Source organism: Rhineura floridana, chromosome 8 (genome assembly GCF_030035675.1).
Source record: "Rhineura floridana isolate rRhiFlo1 chromosome 8, rRhiFlo1.hap2, whole genome shotgun sequence".
NCBI classification, from domain to species: Eukaryota; Metazoa; Chordata; class Lepidosauria; order Squamata; family Rhineuridae; genus Rhineura; species Rhineura floridana.
This window is the reverse complement of record NC_084487.1, coordinates 61,896,840-61,918,501: the sequence shown is the minus strand read 5'-3', so window position 1 is coordinate 61,918,501 and position 21,662 is coordinate 61,896,840. Positions and strand designations below refer to the sequence as shown.

The window sequence follows — 21,662 nt, the reverse complement described above, 5'->3', positions numbered from 1 at the left end:
TTTAAAAATATTTGTTTAAAAAGCTTTGAAGACTTTTTTTTAAAAAGGTTAAAAAACATATTGGTTTTTTTTTAAAAGGTTAAAAAACATATTGGTTTTTTTTAAAAAAAAGTTTAAAAACATCTTAATCAATTCCAACACAGAAGCAGACTGCGATAAGGTCTCAATTTAAAAGGCTTGTTGAAAGAGGAAGGTCTTCAATAGGTGCCAAAAAGATAACAGAGATGGTGCCTGTCCAATATTTAAAGATAGGGAGTTCCACAGGGTAGGTGCCGCCACACTAAAGGTCCATTTCCTATGTTGTGCAGAATGGACCTCCTGATAAGATGGTATCCGCAGGAGGCCCTCACCTGCAGAGCGCAGTGATCAGCTGGGTATATAAGGGTCTTTCAGGTATCCTGGTCCCAAACTCTATAGGGCTTTGTACACCAAAACTAGAACCTTGAACTTGGCTCAGTAGCAAATGGGCAGCCAGTGTAATTCTTTCAGCAGCAGGTTGACATGTTGGTGATACCCTGCCCCAGTAAGCAGTCTCGCTGCTGCACTTTTCACCAGCTGCAGCTTCCGGACCAACCTCAAGGGCAGCCCCACATACAGTGCATTACAATAATCCAGCCTGGAGGTTACCAGTGTGTGGATAACAGTGGTCAGGCTTTCCCAGTCCAGAAATGGCCACAGCTGTCTTACCAGCCGAAGCTGGTAAAAGGCACTCCTAGCCACTGAGGTCACCTGGGCCTCTAGGGACAAAAATGGATCCAGGAGCACCCCCACACTAGGGACCTGCTCTTTCAGTACAACCCCATCCAAAGCAGGCAACTGACCAATTATCTGAATTCGGAAACCACCAACCCACAGCACGTCCATCTTGCTAGGATTCAGACTCAGTTTATAGGCCCTCATCCAGCCCACCACCTAGTCCAGGCAGAGGTCTAGGGCTTGCACGCTCTCTCCTGATTCAGATGTTACAGAGAAATAGAGCCGGGTCTCGTTAGCGTACTGCTGACAACTTGCCCCAAATCTGATGACCGCTCCCAAGGGCTTCATATAGATTTTAAACAGCATGGGGGACAAGATGGTACCCTGCGGCACCCCACAGCACAACTGCTGGGGGGGGGCAACAGACAGTCACCCAATGCTTTTCTCTGAAAATGACTCTGGAGATAGGATTGGAACCACTGTTAAACAAAGCCTCCAATACCCATCTCACCAAGTCAGTCCAGAAGGATACCATGGTCAATGGTATCAAAAGCTACTGAGAAATCAAGTAAGAGTAACAGGGTCACACTCCCCCTGTCCTCCCGATAAAGATCATCCATCAGAGCGACCAAGGCTGATTCAGTCCCATAACTTGGCCTGAGCCCAGACTGGAACAGGTCAAGATAATCTGTTTCATCCAAGAGTACTTGCAATTGCTGCCCCACACCCCTCTCAATCACCTTCCCTAAGAAGGTGGTATTTGCAACCAGTCGGTAATTGTTGCAGACCAATGGGTTCTGGGTGGGCTTGTACAGGAATGGCTGGATCACCACCTCTTTCAGGGCAGTTGGAACCACTCCCTCCCGCAATGATGCATTGACCACACCCTGATCCACTCGGTCAAACCCCCTCGGCAGCTTTAATAAGCCAAGAAGGACAAGGGTCAAGAAGACACGTTGCTGGCTGCATCATCACAAGCACCTTGTCTATGCCATCAGGCCACATCAACTGAAACTGTTCTGAAGAAGTTGCAACAGATGCTGCACTGGACACTTCATTGGAGACTACAGTAGATGTGGATGGGGCATCAAGACTGCTACGGGGGAGAGCAACTTTACCCTCAAAGTGCCTAGCAAACAATTCACAGTGGGCCTCCGAAGGGTCTAAAACTCCTGGAACTGATGTCAACAGACACCTGCCAATATGGAAAAGCTCCACTGGATGGTTACTTGAGGATGTGATGGAGACAGAGAAATGGGCCTTCTTCGCCACCCTCACTACCACACAATAGGCATGGTTATGATGTTTTACATGTGTCCAATCAGCCTCACAGCACGTCTTTCACCACTTGAGCCCGAGCCGTCGTCCAGCCTGTTTCATTGCCTGTAGCTCATTGGTGTACCAAGGTGCAAACCAGGCTCCACAATGGCGGAGAGGGTGCTCGGGGGCAACCGTGTCAAGTGCCTGATGCACTTCACTGTTCTGCAGCGTGACAAGGGCTTCAACAGGGTCACCTGCTCTAATGACTGGGAACTCCTACACGGCATTCAGGAATCCAGTGGATTCCATTAGGCTGCAGGGGCAGACCATCTTAATCTGTCCACCACCCCTGCAGGGAAGGTTCGGAGCCAAAAGTCTAAACTTCACCAGGAAGTGATCTGACCATGACAATGGGGTGACATCCACCCCCCATCTCCAGAGCACCCCTTCCTCCATCTGGAGCAAAAACCAAGTCGAGGGTGTGCCCTGCCTTATGCGTCAGGCCACTGACAACTTGAGACAGCCCCATGGTCATCATGGAGGCCATGAAGTCCCAAGCCAGAACACTAGAGGCAGCCTTAGCATGGACATTGGAATCACCCAGGACCATCGTTCTGGGCTCCTCCAATACCACAGCCGAGATGGCCTCCGCCAGCTCAGTCAGAGAAGCTGCCGGGTAGCAGGGTGGATGGTACACCAGCAGCAACCCTAGTTTCCTGTCTCCTTGGCCCGACACCAGGTGCAGGCCCTCACAGCCAGCTCCAAGACAGAGTGGTTTCCTGGTGACAGAGATGGAAGTTCTTTAGACCACAGCAACTCCTTCCCCCCCCGTCCCTGCAGACTGTGCTGGTGTTGCACTGAGTATCCAGGTGGGCAAAGCTGGGTCAGATCAACTCCTCCCAGATCTCCCACCCAGATCTCAGTAATGCATACCAAATCAGCACCTTCATCCAAGATCAAATCGTGGATGAGTGTGGTCTTATTGTGTACCGATCTGGCATTAAACAACACACACAAGCCAGTGGGCACAGCAGATGTGCAATGAAGAACCCATCCATGAGAGGAGTGGGAGGGAGGAACAAGGCGTGGATAGCATTGTCCTCATCTTCTATGGTAATTCACTCTCTCCCCCATGGCTATACTTCTCTCTACCCATGATCACTGAAATTGGGGTGGCATCACCCATCTCCCTCCCTATTAAGTCTACTCCTAAACACCTGATATGGATCCAACAGGAGCCCACCAACAAAACCTACCTGAGCCAATTATCCCAGTAGGCCTCTAAGAGAATTGGGAACAATCAGACCCGCTCAATATTTTTCACACAGGGCACATCTACTCCTCCCCCATCTCACATCCAGGGAGGGCCAGCCTTCTGCCAGTTACAGACTCTCACTCTGAAGGCATCTGGCAACTTTCTCCTATTATTCAGTTCACTGCTCAGGATCTCACCCTGCACAGAGACAACACATGAGCCATACACCCTCCACACTACCAATCTCCCCCAGATTGGTTAGGAAAAAAGAAATAGAAGAGGGTAGTGCCCTCATCCTCAGGACTTTCTAAGGGGCTCCCCAAGGGGTGACCCCTTTCAGTGATGACCGCACTGGCAGCAGACCCACCACCCCAGCGCAGCTGGGCTTATATGCCTCCTGACCTAGCCAGGAGCTGATGCGAGAGGCTGCAAGATTAACTACAGCCTCTCTCTGGAGCCAGGGTCAGGCAGGGGGTCCCAGTCCTTGCAGCACTTACCAGGGTCTTCAGCTGTCTCAAAAGACAGCAACTCATAGGAGCAAGCAGCAAGCACCCAGATGTTCCAGTACTCACTCCCAGGGCAGGTCTTTTTCAGTCCCTCTAGTGTTGCAACTGCATATGCTGCCTTTAGCTATAGTTTTACAGGGTAAGTTTGCATTTTATTTATAGCTGTCTGTTGTTTTCTGTGTCTGTTTTTATTCTTTGTCTTCTCTCTGTCTGTATTTTTGTGTGTTTGTATGTGTAAGTCTTGTGAATACATTGTACACAGTCAGAGCACAAGGAGTATACATTTAATGTAATATTACATACATCAGTGCAGTATAGTATTTTTTTTAAAAAAACTTTTTTTTTAAAGGGGTACAATTTAAAGGTGGCTAGCACACACACTCCCCTCAAGGGGCTGCTATATCTAAATTTCATGCAGCTATGTGAAACAGCAAAAATGTTATGCCCAATTCGTTTTTGCAAGTGAATAGGATTACATGATTTGGATATCCGGATCAGGTCTGTAGCGGTCCAGATTGAATTGGGGCTGGATCCAGATTACTGAATTGGCCTGAATTGGATCTGGGGTGGGGGGAGGCTTGCACAGGCCTTACACAGCCCTTCGCTTTTCACTTTTTTTTTTCCTGATTATAGAGTTTGACATCACAGAACTTTACTCACAAAAATCGGCGATTTGCTGCACTTGAAAAACAAGACTATGGTTATAAAATATGAGTAAAGTATGTGCTTTGATTTGTTCAACAAAAATGTGTGTTAAGTGGTCCACTGAGACCCCTAGCAATTTTCAAGTAGTCTGTAGGGGAGAAAAGTTTTAGAATAACTTCCTTATTAAATAGTTCATAAAAGAAGATACAGTTCAGAATAAACAGACAGAATAAGTGCTTTTTATGTGTGTATTCCAATTGTTTTTAATTGGACTTAATTGCATTTTCCCTTTCTCTGGATTCCACCTGTTGTCTTTAAACAATTCATAGGCACATACTTTCAGATTTTTATTATTATTATTTTTTATTTCATTTCATTTATAAACCGCCCATAAAAGACTTATTGGAATATTTCCATGAAAATTGTAAGATGATACAGGTCACCTGTAGTTTGAATAAACTGAAGTCCATATCCTTCATTCATATGACAATTAATGTCAGTGTCCCAAATGAATGTGTTCTGTATTTCAAATGGGGAGGAGTTACAGGGGAGGGAAGATTAACAAAAATTAAGTCTCCCCAGATGGAGTTTAATAATGAAAATTGCTTCAAATAAAAAAGGAAGTTTTATATGCTACAGAAACAAATATAACATTTTTTTAATGGACCATATCTGTCAAAATGTCCATCTTGGCAATTTCTAAGTTTCTAAGAAGTCACTCCATAATTCTATAATAATGTTTCAGTACTAAGTCCAAACAATGTTTGCATCTACTACAAAATTTTCAAGTATTTCCCCCTATTTCTTGAACTTCATTCTTGAAGCTATTTAAAAAGTAAGGTGTCTCAGATCTTAAACTGTAGTCTATCATCTGGTAAATAATTTTAACTATTTGGGTCCAATTATTTTGAGCATATATGCATTTGTGTCACACATGCAGAAATTCTTAAGTAAAGGGACAAGTCAAAGCAAATGAGCAAAGAAAAATACCAGAAGAGGCAGCTTAGGTAGAAGATTAGATTGAGAAGGGCCTAAAGGATAACAGAAACTGCGCAAAGAAAGGGTGAAAATGAAAAGACAGAACAATTTAGTACCTTTCCCGGCATGAGGACAAAATTCGGCTAAATTAAGGAGCCACAGTTCTTGTTAAGAAAATGGGTCAAACTTGCAAACAGGAATCCTTTAATTCAGTTCACCTTAAAAATGCTAATAGTGCTTTGCCTGTCAACACTGGACAGGATGTTGCTGCAATACAATTTTATAGCTTTCTTTTATTTTCTTTTGCCACAAGCCAATTCTGAAAAAAAGCCCACAGAAAAACAACACAGAATGCACTCAAATCCAATGATTTCACAATAGTGTTGTGTAGACTCCCTTTAAAAAGTGGGTAAACAAACTATGATTTCCAGGGAAAAGGGCTGGTGTGGAAGCACATCCAAGAACAAAACAAGACCACATTGTGTTTGGGAGGAAAGATATAGCAACTGCACCAGAGGCCACAACAGTATGGATACTGAATTCATTAAATGTAACGCTGAAAAGAGAGCTTGAAAGAAAACTAGAGAACTAAGGACCAACATCAGACATAAAGGCTGAGCATCAGCCAGGTGAAGATTTAGGAGCTTTCAACTGCTATTCAAAGGTGTGTGTGTGTGTACTGCCTTCAAGTCGATTCTGACTTATGGTGACCCTATGAATAGGGCTTTCATGAGGCTGAGAGGCAGTGACTGGCCCAAGGTCACCCAGTGTGCTTCATGGCTCTGTGGGGATTCGAACCCTGGTCTCCCAGGTCGTAGTCCAACACCTTAACCACTACACCACACTGGCTCTCATAAGGCACACTGGTGAAAACAAGCAAAGGGCATGAACTTGGCATGAAGAAAAGAGAAATGAGGAAGATGGGGCGGGGGAGATAAGTGATTAAAGCATGACAGGAGACAACCACAACTCACTCTCAATTAAAAATACAGGGGCAGAGAGAATGGGAGGAAGAGATGCAGTAAAGTGATACACTTGCAACTCTTTCCAGGACCTGAAGCAGAAACCCAGGTCTCTGAGAGAGCTAAAAGTAAAAGATTGTAAGAGAAAAGCAAGTTGAGAACCATAGCCATTTCATTAACTATAGAGGGTTAGCTACGAGTGAGGAAGGGCCACTGACAGACAGGTACAAAGGGTCCATTTCTACCAGAGCCAGCAGGGAGCCCAGACTCTTAGCTTTTTTTAAAAAACTAAGTTTCTAAGTACTCTGGGGGGGAAAAGTTATAGACCAGAATATAAACCACCCCGCTCCTGCAATTTCTGTGAAATGACCTAGCCATTTGCTCCAATACCTGCTCTTTTAGGGTTTTAGCCAATGAGTGAATTCCAAGCTGTGATTGACACAGGATTTGTTGAACATCAGGCAATAGTTAGAAACCCTTGCAAGTGCTGAAACGAGCTGCCTTTTCCTGCTTGTCTCTGCATAATGGTTAATGCAGTGCATGTGCACATCACTTGAGCTGAGTAAGCTCATAGCTTGAAGCAGCAGCACATGTGCCTGCCTGTCCACTTTTGCAGCTCATAGCCGGGAAATGAAGAGGCAAGACAAGATGAGGTGTGGGTAAATCAAGGGCCACGTTTATTGAATAAAGCCAATTACATGCTTGATTGCATAGTAGAATGATCTGCAGAGCCATTGTGGAACTTATCTCACACACATTGGGCAAGGGCATCCTGCCATGAGAAAAGGGGGGTGAGCCAAGCCTAATCCCTTCTTCCCAGCCCCAGGCCCGCAGGGTGGTTAAGGAGTAGGGTTGCCAGGTCTCCGGTTTTCTGCCGGAGTCTCAGGGAAAAGGGGGCCGTCTCCAGCCTCCGGCCATAGTCTCTTTGAAGAGGACTGATCTCCGGCTTTTCAGTGTCTCCCTGAGGCACGCATGCGTGATTGACACACGCATGCGTGACGGCTGTGGTTGGCCGCCGCCTTCCCGCCCTTTGTGATTGAGGGTGGGACTACTGGAGAGACAGGAGGTGATTGCTGCCGCTCCTGCAGGCCTCCTCGAGCAGCAGGAAGAAGGCGTGTTGGTCGGAGGAGGCGGTGAGAGGCCGGCGTGGCTTGTTGGTAGCTAGGCCCGTGGTTGGTTCCGGCAGAGGGAGAGGGAGAGGGAGAGGGAGAGGGAGAGTGTGTGTGTGTGTGTGTGTGTGTACACTTAGGGCTTCAGCAAATACCTAGAGGAAAACTATTTTCCATAGGGCTCATTCTTGGCCTTCTCCCTCCACCAATATAAAGAGTAAACCATTCTGCTTTCCCTGTATGTTTTCCCAATCTCAGTAGCTTTCTCTCTTTTCTCTGAAAGACAATGAAAAGCAGGCACCAATACAGGTATTATAAATATATATTGGCTGGAGGGGCAGTGGTCCTCTGCTCACTCCGCTCACTGTTCCTGTTCCACACCCTACTTGAGTGTTTTGGTCTGGATGGAATGTGTCCTTGAACTGGGATAATGACTTTTACTTGCCTGGATTGACGATGGGGAAGGGTGTGTGTGTGTACTTCTGGATTTTGCATGGCTGGCATATAGCTTACTGGTCAGAGGTACATCTGTTTGCTTTACCCACTTTTGCTTATGGATGTGCCCACAACTGACCCCCTGGAAGATTGCCTTGTGAGGGAATGTGGCCCTTGGGCTAGAAAAGGTGCTCCACCTCTACAAGGAGAGTGTTAAAGCCTTTTTCTCACCAAGAAGTACAAAACTGCAGCCCCTGCTATTTAGCTCTTATGTCCCAACCAAGTCTCAGGATGCCGGCCAATTTTACGAGCGGTCAGGCTTGTTGAACCTCACATTAAGAGAGTGAGAGACTGAGAATCACAGCCGGCCTTTCCTCATAGCGGCACACTGCAGGTGAAGACCTGTTGTAGAGAACAGGTGACCTTTCAGGGAAAGTCCAGTCCATCATGACTATTTTCTCTTGCTCCCTCCTTTGGGAGGAAGGGCAGAATAAATAAACAAACAACTTCCAAAGGAACCCCTGATTTGAGCTTGAGATTTCTGCTTTTGATTCTTGAACTGGCAGGTCTTAATAAAATTATCTCCTTTGCAATTTTATTTCTACAGGACCTACCACAGCAAGCCCACTACCCATTACCTGCATTGGGGCTTATTTATTAAACTCAGAGAGAAAACATGGAGTGAAATAAAAGAGGGCACACCCTGACTCTGGGGCCTCATTTTCATGTTGCCTTTTGCTATTTTTACTATGCCAGTGGTAAATTTGAATGAATAATATGTTTGATCCCTTGCCATGTCAAAGAAAAACCTTCCAGGTTTCACCATGCAAAGATGCCTGCAAACCAAAACACCACACATTTCTGTGGCAAAGTCACCTTGTGGAGACTTCATGAACCGAAATATAATGAAATGTAATATGAGCATTACGCAGTAGGGAGCTCTAGTCTGCTGTAATACTAAACACTTTCACTTTCAAAGATGCTGAGATGCATAAATCTAAAATGACCTTTGAATTAAATATTAAATTCAAACAATTTGGAGCAGTTGACTATTAGCAGACCATAAAGGCCAAAAAAATGTAAAACATTTGGGAAATTGTTGTTGTTATGTGCCTTCAAGTCGATTACGACTTATGGCGACCCTATGAATCAGTGACCTCTAAGAGCATCTGTCATGAACCACCCTGTTCAGATCTTGTAAGTTCAGATCTGTGGATTCCTTTACGGAATCAATCCATCTCTTGTTTGGCCTTCCTCTTTTTCTACTCCCTTCTGTTTTTCCCAGCATTATTGTCTTCTCTAGTGATTTATTTATTTATTTTTGTCATGTCTTCTCATGATGTGTCTGAAGTATGATAAGTTCAGTTTCATCATTTTAGCTTCTAGTGATAGTTCTGGTTTAATTTGTTCTGACACCCAATTATTTGTCTGTTTTGCCTAGAATGCCCTCCCTTGTCCTTAACATGGCTGCAACCTCAGGGAGAGGACTGCATAACCTCAGAGAGGGGCTGAAGAACCTCAGGGAGAGGGCTGCATAACCTCAGAGGGGGGGCAGAGAGAGCAATGGGCTGCATAACCTCAGAGAGAGGGGGGGCTGCTGTCGGCTGAACAATTCTCAGCGCTGATGTGCCTGTCCCTCCACCTTTATCTTGCTGTAGATAGCTGGGACGAGGTCCAGAACATCCAAGAAGCACACACAGCAGGATCTTGATAGGGATGCCTTTATGGAATCATATGGCTTCCTTTATGGAATCAATCCATGTCTTGTTTGGCCTTCCTCTTTTTCTACTCCCTGCTATTTTCCCAAGCATTATCATCTTTTATAAAAGATTATTCTTATTTTGTATAATCTTTTATAAGACGTTTCACCTTGATGCAATTAAAAACCATTCAATTGCTTCAGCAGGCAAAAAAAGTCATTAAGTGGTCTGCCAAGACCCACAGTAATGTTCAAGTAGTGGTGGTGGTGAGTTTGCAAATCCCTGGTCTATCGCCTTGCTGTCTGGTTGTGAGCTTACAGGATGCGTTTGACTGGCCAGGGTTGGATGCTGGGTTTGAAGAACACAAGGACAGCCCTGCTGGATCAGCCAAAGGCCCATTTAGTCCAGTGTCTTGTTTGCACAGTGACAACTTAGATGCCTGTGGAAAGCCCACAAGCAGGACCCGAGTGCAGCAGCGCTGTCCCCACTTGTGATTCCCAGCAAATGGTACACAGAGCCATATAGCTTGTGATATGAAGGGCCTTTACTCTGATCCAACAGGGCTCCTCCAGCAGCATTGTGGCATACTTGTGTGCAGGGCTGGATTACCCACTAGGCCCCTGCATTAGTGCCTATGAAACTCCTACAGGTCTACAAGAAAGTTTGGGATCTACAAAATAAGTTAATTAAATGTTCCCTAAAGGCGTTGAACTGTGAGCTGGCAGATCAGGGTTCGAATCCCCACACAGCCATAAAGCTCACTGGGTGACCTTGGGCCAGTCACTGCCTCTCAGACTCAGAGGAAGGCAATAGTAAACCACCTCTGTCTGAATACTGCTTAGCATGAAGACCCTATCTGGGATCAACTTGAAGGCAGTCCATTTCCATTTTGCATCACCCTAAGCTTGTGAGAAAGAATGACCTTGTCACTTCAGATGGACCTAGGAACATCCTATTTTAGGTAAGATTTCTATTTTAATCTCCAGAGAATTTTTTTTTGAATGGTATGCTCCAAGCAACTGTGGTTGATACAATGTATCATGTATAATGACGTCACTAGGGCCCGCCCTGTGACGTCACTAGGGCCCGCCCCCATTTTCTCAGGTTTTTGGATGGTTCCGACCTGGCAACCCTATTAAGGAGGCCTTCCTGATCCACCCCCCTCAGGGCCGCAGGGGTTTGTAATTATTTGCAAAAAAATAACATATTATACATTTTATCTATCAAATACTTTTTGAACAAAAATAAAAAAGTGTACATGCAGCTTATGATGCCATTACAATGTGTTATAGTTTTCTAAATATAAGAAGTTTAAATTTTCCTGGGCTGTTGAACAGGGCAGTTTATTTGTCCAGTTCATAGCCTGTTTTGAAAACTTTTCCAGCATAAGGCTTTAATCCTATACTCACTTCTCTGGGTGTAAAGCTGCAATCCTAATCCACATACCTGGGAGTAAACCCCCTTCAATTCAATAGGAGTACTTTTGAGTATACATGTTTAGGATTGTGCTGTAAAAATTATGCAGTTGAGTTTTCTGCATTTGGAGAAATCACACGGGTCAGCACACAGAAACAAAAGATGAACCACTCCATCACAATGTCACAGGAGCAGACTGCTAGTTTGCTAGCAAATGCTTTCTTCTGCACTTTTCCCCAGCGAAATGCCAAGATGAAATCAGAATATTCAAGCTATCCAGATATTAACTTCAACAGGTTGTTTGAAGGACGTTCACCAAGGAAGTCTGAGAAATTGAAAACCCTTTTCTGTTACTTCAGAAGAGTCACAGAGAAAAAACCCACTGGACTAGTGACATTTACAAGACAGTGTCTACAGGAATTTCCAGATGGGGAAAGATCTCAAAAAAAAAAAATGTCCAGGTTGCATATGAAGCACTATTGAGAGCAATGGGCATGGGGTGCTGCAGGCTGATTTTGCTAATCATTTTGTTGGAGGTGGTTCCCTGGTGCAAGACTGGTGCAATAAGAAATTCGCTTTTTAATCAATCCAGAACTGATTGCGTCTCATCTCATTACTGAAGTCTTGAATAACAATGCATGTCTAGTTATCACAGGTATAGAGCAATATAGTGAATATACCGGATATGCAGAAACATACCAGTGGGCCACGAGCCATGAAGATGAAACACCCAGGGATGAATGGCAGAGGCTCTGCACAGAAATTGTAGCCATAGATGCATTTCATTTCAGACATTTTCTTGATAAGTTTGCTCCTGAGAAAATTAGAAGAGAGCTCAACAAGGCTTATTGTGGTTTCTTTTGACCTGGTATCCCACCACATCACCTTTCTGCAGTAGCTACTGGAAATTGGGGATGTGGTGCATTTGGAGTTGATTCAAGTCTGAAAACTTTAATACAAAACTTGGCAGCTGAGAAGTCTGGGCAAGATGTTGTTTATTTCACCTTTGGAGATGCTGAGCTGATGAGAGACATTTACAGTATGCACAGTTTCCTAATCAAGAAAGGACAAACTGTTGCCGCTGAGGAACAGCAAGGAGGCAAGCTATGAAGGTGCGCTTTTCACTCACTCGCTCATGCAGACCGGAGTCTCTTGTTGCTGCCATGAGACTCCTCAGCCATTGCTCCAAAGTGAAAGGAATTGCAATGGCTCAACCTGGAAATAGAATGGCCCAAGTGTGCTGTGAACCAGAAGTGAGCCTTTATACCACACCTCCAAGAAACATCTCCTGGAACCCTCCCTCTCTGCCTGATAACACCAACCTTTACACCAAGTGAGGAGAGAAAACATTTTATTTCAGGCTTGAAGAAATCTGCTTGCTGTGTCCAGCATTTGGCATTTCTGAAGAACTGGCTGCTGCTTATATTTTTGTTGTTATTTCACTGTACCTGAAACGTTTTTCACATCTGACTCTGTTCCATATGTTCTGATAGTGTATTTTATAATGTATTTTAAATGTTATAACATTTAGGTTATCAAAATGAATTCTTAGTTATATTGTGTTTGAATACTCATTGGACTGTTCTTGTAATGTTATCTTGATATGCATTTTTTCTTTTGTGTTGTGAGGCACTTTGGGCATATTTGTGTGGAAAAGCAGCATACAAATAGAATAAATAAATAATAAATTAATGGGACTTTGAGTAGATATAGCATAGGATTGTGATGTTAACCCTTCTCTCTCTCTGCCCCTACCCTATTTTTAAGGCAATTAGGCAGAGCTTACTTAGGCATCACTGCTGTTATTTGGCAGAAAGCTAATACTGATTTTTTAAAAAAAATGTTGGCAAAGACAAACTGGTTTTGACAACAAACTATTATATGGGGTCTATGTATTTTTACTTCTCCAGTGTGTGCGTGTATATAGAATCTTCCTAACAACCCTGTGAGGTAGGGTTGATGACTGGAAACCGAGGCACCTCACAAAAAGAAATAAATCCCTTTAAGATCCAATAGCCATAAAAACAAGTACAAACAGTTGCAAAACAGCTTAAAGTGGCATGATTCTGAATTTTGGATTGCGTGAATGAAGTTGCTTATCACTTGAGGTTGAAGTTCTCTGCATGCTTCCCTGTATGAGTAAGGCCCACTGAATACATTGGGACTTGCTTCTGAGTAAACAAATGTAGGATTGCACTATAAATATCTCTACATGGTGTGTGAATAATAAACATATTGCGATGAAGCAAGATAGGAGACGGCTTGAGCGGAGTTGGAGACGAACTCCCGACGAATGCAATTATGCGCTGGTTTGTGCTTCTACCAAGCGGTATGTAGGTGCGGTGAGGGCGGCGAAGAAACAACATTTCGCCACCACTATTAAGTCATCTCTCTCCCGCCCAGCGGAGCTTTTTAGAGTTGTCCGAGGGCTACTCCACCCTGGCCCACAGGACATGGTAGATACATCGGTAGCCCGCTGTAATGAGTTTGCTAAGCACTTCCAGCATAAGATCTTATGCATTCGTCGGGACCTAGATTCCCATTTTATGACAGTTAGTCCTAATGAGGTGTCTGGAACACAGTCTAGTCATGTTTTGTTGGATGAATTTCAGTCGGTTCAGTTCGAGGACGTGGACAAGGTGCTTGGACAGGTACATGCAACCACTTCGGTACTTGATCCTTGCCCCTCTTGTTTTATAAAAACTAGCAAGGATGGAACAGCTGGCTGGGCCAAGGAAGTGATAAATGCCTCTTTACGAGAGGGAGTGGTCCCTGGCTGTCTGAAAGAAGCGACGGTGAGACCACTCCTGAAAAAACCTTCCTTGGACCCAGAGGACTTTAACAACTATAGACCAGTGGCAAATGTTCCATTCTTGGGCAAGGTCTTGGAACGAGTGGTTGCTGACCAGCTCCAGGCGCTATTGGATGAAACCGATTATCTAGATCCATTTCAGTCGGGTTTCAGACCTGGTTTTGGCACTGAGACGGCCTTGGTCGCCCTGTGTGATGACCTATATCGGGAGAGAGACAGAGGGAGTGTAACTCTGTTGATTCTCCTTGATCTCTCAGCAGCTTTTGATACCATCGACCATGGTATCCTTCTGGAGAGACTTGCGGAGTTGGGTGTTGGAGGCACTGCTCCACAGTGGTTCCGCTCCTACTTGGCAGGCCGTCTCCAGAAGATAATACTTGGGGAACATTGCTCGACCCCGTGGGTTCTCCAATGTGGGGTCCCGCAGGGTTCGGTCTTGTCTCCCATGCTCTTTAATATCTATATGAAGCCGTTGGGTGCAGTCATCCGGAGTTTTGGAGTGCGTTGTCATCAGTATGCTGATGACACGCAGCTCTACTTCTCCTTTTCATCTTCTTCAGGTGAGGCGGTCAATGTGCTGAACCGTTGTCTGGACGTGACAATGGACTGGATGAGAACTAACAAACTGAGACTCAATCCGGATAAGACTGAGATGCTGCTGGTGGATGGTTTCTCTGGTCAGATGGTGGATACATACCCTGTCCTGGACGGGGTTACACTCCCCCTAAAGGATCAGGTTCGTAGTTTGGGAGTCGTTTTAGACTCTTCCCTATCACTCGAGGCCCATGTAGCCTCGGTGGCACGGAATGCATTTTACCAACTTCGGTTGGTAGCCCAGCTAAGTCCCTATCTGAGTAAGGAGGACCTTACATCAGTGGTTCATGCTCTGGTAACCTCACGTTTGGACTACTGCAACGCGCTCTACGTAGGGCTACCTCTGAAGACGGTTTGGAAGCTACAGCTAGTGCAAAATACGGCGGCCAGACTGCTAACAAGAACTAAGTGGTCTGAGCATATAACACCTGTTCTGGCTCGCCTGCACTGGCTTCCAATATGCTACCGGGCCAGATTCAAAGTGTTGGTATTTACCTATAAAGCCTTATACGGCGCGGGACCACGATACCTGCAGGAACGCCTCTCCCGTTATGAACCGGCTCGTACACTATGGTCTACTATGAAGGCCCTCCTCTGGGTCCCGACCCATAGGGAGGCCCGGAGGGTAGTAACAAGATCTAGGGCCTTCTCAGTGGTGGCCCCCGAATTGTGGAATAGTCTCCCCGAGGAGAGACTATTATCTTTTCGGCACCAGGTTAAAACCTTTCTCTTCTCTGAGGCATTTTAATCTAAGTTATTTATGTAAATGTTGTAATTGGTATTTTAGATGATGTACTTTTATATTTGTTATATTGATCTTGTAATTTTATTATTGTATATGTTTCTATGTTTGCCGCCCTGAGAGCTGTTGCTAGTCGGGCGGGATATAAGCTGAATAAAATAAATAAATAAATAAATATAAATAATTCTTCATACTATGTCCCAATAAGTATCTGACTTCACACTATGGTTGTATAGTATAACTTTCTCTACATTTTCAGTGTGCCCTTCTTCTTTGGGGTGGTCATGGTTCCCCTCTGTTTTCATCCTGAGGGTCAGATTAGGTGAGAGATGGTGAGTAGCCCATCGTCACCCAGTAAACTTTATAGGTCATTTCCATTTAAAAAATAATAATTAAAATGATTTACAAGCAGGCTAAGTTTATTAAGTAGATCCACACAATATGTTTAAAGCACATCCAGCTTACATTTAAAGCACATGACGTCCCCTAGAAGTTGTTCAATGCTACTGCTAATTCTACTTCAAGTCTATGTTTATTTAATGCCTGCAAACTGAGTGACTTTCTAGCTTAGGGAAAAAAGGAAATAATTTATTTGGCGGCGCAGTCCAGAAGTCAAGAAATACTTGCTTTTGTCTGTCCTTAATGAGAGTCCTGGTTCCGGAAAGGACGTCTTCCGGTAAGGAGCTGTTATACATCGTGCCTACCTAAACTAAACTTTATCATTGCTCCTGATATTGTTTTTTCTTCTAAAACATTATTCTAATCTGAAAGACTACTGACTCTATGCTCTGAAGGTGGGATAGGAATTAACACTTAAACACCTCGCAGAGGCTGCTAATTAACATCCGGACGGAGCTGGAGCTTCTAAGTTATAAATCTCCTCCCCCATAAATCTCTCACAACTTACAACTAAAAGTTTTTACTATCGCCTTTTAAACAGATGCTGAGAGGAAAGTCTCTCTAAGTGTTCACAGAGGACATAAATCTGAGAACTCTATATTTCTGGCAAAGCAAGGCAGATTAGTTTAAATACTATCGATGGAATAAAGTGTCTAATGACTTTAAACAGGAAACACTGCCAGCCATCGGGTGCAACCACTGAAAACGATAACTATGACAGGCCTGGCAACCTTCAAACAAAAATAACAAATTTTTTCTTACCACTCAATGACTCTGCAAGATATACTCCGCAGCCATTGTCCATTTCCTGTTTCAACACACTCTCGGAAATGCCAGGTGACTGGTCGTTAGATAGACCTTCACAATTATATCCTTTCATTGCTCCCCCTTCTGGCAGAAGCCTGGCTGAAGAATTAGAAGATGCAGGCTTTAATTGTCCACTGAATCAAGTTGACTGTATTACCCCAACAGAGAAGAACTGCTCCATGGAACTAATTACAGTTGATTCGTACCAAAATACTCAGAGACGTCCTTCCTATTCATCAAAACATATGGAAGAGGAATACCATAAGTATGATTTAACTACTCCTGAAGCTACCTGCCCGAACTGGAAGGAATCGCTATTTAAGGAACTGAGCTCAGTCAAAAATTATTTAAATGAAACCAACCAGCTGCTTAATACTCTGGTAAAGGCTCTTGGCCCGTCCCTTTATAATAAAGACCAGCAAATAGTAGTAGCCCTACCAGATGAAAATGGACAAACAAAAGTGCCACTAGAGGATGCCAATAGTCGTAAGAACAAGATTAAGAAGAAGAAGAAGAAAAAACCTCGATCCTCTCAAAATCAGAAAAAAACAAAGAATATTAAGAATACAAAACAAAAGCTGGTAAAGAAAATGAACTATGAACCGCTGTTTAAATTACTTGATATGCCTAATAAAAAGACTCAACGCGCTGCTAGATCTGAAGGTGGATATATTCCCAAATCAAGCATTAATCACAACACTAAAAACTCATCCTTTTCCACCAGCTCATCTGATGAGATTATGAACAATACTCCCTCTCAGCAGACCCATACAAGGGATAAACTACTATCTCCCTGTACAAAAACCCTGTTTAATACTGATCAATGGAAACTTGTATTACAGACAGAGAAGCGAGCTGTTATTTATCACAGCAAGACTACAGTACACCAAACATCTTTTCCGAGTATTCCATTTTTGGATTTCTGCTTTGGATCATTGTTCCATCAAGCTCGTCGCTTTAACTATATAAAACGTATAACAAATTTATCTTCCAAACCAGGGATATGGAGATTGATTGTTACCTTCCACTCTCCGACCATTGCAAATAGGATTTTTCATGCCAGAGACAGGTTAACGAATCGGGGCTTGTCAATACAACGTTACTATGTCAACACCTCAACTCCGCCTTCTCTGATCAGATATCAACCAAAAATTTCACAACAGATGACGAGAAGTAGCAGGTCTCCTGCCTTGATTGACAACCAAAAGAATTTAACATTGACATATCCAGTGAACCCAACTTGCCCACCTCGTATGAACAGCCCTATGTTTACGACCTTCAGAATGGAAATGGAACCGGAGGAAGTACAACTCACCGAGCTCTACTCTCAACTATCTGGGCCGGAAAGACTACTGATTGTCGACAAATTATACCATCTTATTCATCGACTGGAAATGGCAGTACCCAACGTGACCCAGCAGGAATCCTACTTAAATAACACCTCTAAAGAGACTGACTTTGAGTCCTCAAGTTCGCCAGAATCTAATATGGTACCTTTTACTGACAACCGAAACTGGGGCAATAATACATATCAGGATGAAGAAATATGCCCTAATGTAAGCCCACTGGTACATGGAGAAAAACATCTTATAACAGGTCATCTTACAGATACTATTGCCTCAATTCCCCCGAAACGTATAGCTAAATCAGGTGCCGTCTTTATTGACTCCACGAAAATCCTAGATCAGATCACGGAATTAAATTGATATCCCCAACAACTAAACTCACCCTGTCCCGAATCTACTCCAGCCTTTCGGACATTTTACCCTAAAAATAACTTGTGATGATTATCCCACCTCTGAAAATGTAATACACTTTCTTTCCTGCAATATTGCCGGTTGGTCTGCAAAACAATCATCCCCTGATTTCATCACATATCTGAATGAATTCGATATAATCTTTTTTCAGGAGACTTGGACCATACAAAACCTAATAGTGGATGGTTTCTCAATTACATGTTTACCCGCGATTCCCCCGTTACCTAAAATGAAAGGCCGACCGAAGGGAGGTTTGGCAATACTTATAGACACTTCAATATCAGCATGCATTACAAATCTGAAACCCTGTAAAAATATGGCTATGGGAGTTCTTCTGACTTATAATACCTGTGCCTTCCTCCTGATTAATGTATATATCCCTCCCAACTTTACAAGAGCTCAAACCGATCAAGCTTGGTCTGACCTAGATGGCTACATCTTGGCACAGGAGGCATTATTCCCTAAAGCCTTACCCATTATTATGGGTGATGTCAACGCAAGGATTGGTTCAAATAATGACAAACTGTTTGCTTCGAAATTATGGGGGGGAGAGTCTACTGACCATTATAATTTTATTTCAGATAGAACTTCTAAGGATACCAAGATTAATTACGGAGGTATATGCTTAACAAGATTTATTGGCAGTCGAAATCTCACTATGTTAAATGGCCTAAATCAGACTAACAACTGTGCGGAATATACGTATATTTCCGGTTTAGGGAGTAGTGTTATCGATTATGCCCTTATCCCCCAACATCTACTTAAGTACATTCTAAACTTTACTATAGGCAATAGACAGGATAGTGATCACTTACCATTAACCTTTTCCTTCTGTCTCCCAGAGAAAGGACGTTTGTTTCATGCCCATACCCAAATGTTATATCCACCACATCTCACTCATAAACGAATCATCTGGTCTCCACAAATAGCCTCAAATGTGGCCACATTCCTTTTATCGAATTATGCCTTAGAAACAAGGGAAAAAATTTCGAACACTTCAAACCCTTCTCTTGCTTTAACTACTTATGCCTCATTGATTTCAAATTTAAAAACATCAGCTATCCCTCCCCCTACCCATAGGACAACTATCCATATGGGATGTCCTAAATGGTTTGATAAAGAATGTTTGGCTGCTAAGAAACAACTTAGACTGATATATCTTCAATACCGCCAATCAAATACAAATTTACTTCCACCTGAATATTATACCGCCAAAAAGAATTATAAACAATTGATAGTTATCAAAAAAAGGCATGCGTTACGGGGGAGTTGGGAATCGTTAATACTTGCCTCAAGTACTAAGAACTCCAAAAAATTCTGGGAGATTGTCACGGGATCCATTGGACCTCTAAATTCTGCTCCATGTTGTATCCATGCCCATATATGGGAACAATACTTTAATGATAATCAGAACAATACAAACCCCTGTCCCCCTGCACGATGTACTACAAACCTTCCAGATTGGCCACCTGTTTCCCAATCGGAAATAACGGACTTGATTGCTAATCTGAAAACAGGAAAAGCTCCTGGCTCTGATAATATCATTCCTGAAATGCTGAAAGAACATCCAACTTGGTGGTCACCGATGTTGGCAAAACTCTTTACATTGATAAACGCTTTGGGATGTATACCTGAATCTTGGCTTGAAGCCATAGTTGTCCCTATTTTTAAGAAAGGGAACAGAGAGGAGCCAGCTAATTATAGACCTATAAGCCTCCTCCCTGTTATTGGCAAACTCTATGCCAGTTATTTAAACAGGAGACTTTCAGCATGGTTAGAGGAAGAAAACATACTTGGATGGGAGCAGGCTGGCTTTAGAAAGGGTAGGTCTGGGATGGACCATTGCGTTACCCTAAATCATCGGGCGGAAAAATATAAAAAACGATGTGGGAACGGTCTTTTTGTCGCTTTTGTTGATTTAAAATCAGCATTTGATTCTGTACCTAGAGATCTACTTTGGTCAAAACTTGAAAAATCTACGATTGATAAGAGACTCCTTTTCTTAATAACGCAGTTATATCAACAGACCTCTTTCCGAGTCAAATGTGACCGTGGAGGGGGTCTCACAAACTCTATTAATACAAATACCGGAGTTAGACAAGGATGTATATTATCTCCTCTCTTATTTAATTTTTTCTTAAATGATTTATCATCTAAATGCCAGTCCTTAACCTTTCATTCCCCTAAATTAGCAAATAAACGTTGCCCGCTGCTACTGTATGCAGACGATGCTGTACTCCTATCTCTATCCAAAGTGGGTCTAAAACGCTTATTCCGTACTTTTATGTACTATTGTAAAGAAAATCAATTGACTATAAACTTCACAAAAACTAAAATCTTAGTATTTGCCAACCGTTTTTGTCCTTCAGTTTGGAATATCAATGGCCAAAAAATCGACCAAGTAAACAAATTCAAATATCTTGGAATCATGTTTCATACATCACTATCCTGGAGACCTCATATCCAAGCAGCTATTGCAACAGCAAGAAATTCTGTTAGGGGTATTTTAAGGTTTTTTTACACTAAAGGAGGCCAATTTATCCCAGCAGCTCTGAAGGTTTTTTGTTCTAAAATAATACCTCAACTGTTATACGGAGTTCCACTCTGGATTGGTACATATAATTCATCTGTAGAGGTAGTCTTATCCTCCTTCCTTAGACAAATCTATGGCCTCCCCAAATGTGCCCCGTCAGCGGCTCTTAGGCTGGAATCTGGCTTAATTTCATTGCAAACTCATGCATGGTCTATTGCTTACAACTATTGGTGCAAAGTGTCATACGAAAATACCTCTAGCTACCCCTCACTTATTTGGGAAGATACCTACAACTCACGTTGGGCGAAAATTTTCATTTCCCACCTTACAAGTATAGGACTATCTCCTGAATATTTATCATCCCAAGATCCAAATTCAATAAAATATTCTATACGAACCCGTCTCAGAGACATAGATTATCAACTTGCAATATCCGGAGCTTCCTCTACTTGTTCCCCGACTCATTTTGGCCTAAAATATGATCTATTGAATTGTTCTCCCTATCTGGATTTTTTAACTATCCCTAAATATCGTCTAGCCTTCACCAAGGCTAGATTTAATTGTTTAGCCTCAGCCCTACTAGATGGGAGATTTTTAGGTATCCCTTTTACCAACCGAATCTGTCCCTGTAAAACTGACGCGATTGAAACTCTTTATCACGTTATTTTCAATTGCATACTATACAAGGAGGAACGCATTAAGTTTATTACCCCAATAATTAATAAATTTCCACATAAATCAGATAAACATCTACTTGCTCTCCTACTATATGGTTCTAGCAGAGATATAACCTTACCGGTAGCTAAATTCATTTTTATCGCTCAACAAATCCGTAAAGATTGTTTTCCTACTGCTGTTTCAGATGATTAGAAGTATCTCCTATTTTATTGTAATCTCCAATGTATTTGTGTTTTAATATATGAATTATTCCCCCTTTCTGTATATGGGTCTATGACCGTAATAAAGTGAACTTGAACTTGAACTTGAACTTGACGTCCCCTAAAGAATCCTGGGAAGTATAGTTTCCCCTATTATAGTTCCCATCACCTTTAACAA

The 21,662-nt window shown here is 43.0% G+C and overlaps 1 pseudogene; it reads left to right on the top strand.

The window, feature by feature from the left end:
• The window catches only part of LOC133363332 (poly(ADP-ribose) glycohydrolase-like), a 126,891-nt pseudogene extending 114,819 nt beyond the window's left edge, over window positions 1-12,072 (top strand).
• Window positions 12,073-21,662: the final 9,590 nt, after the last annotated feature.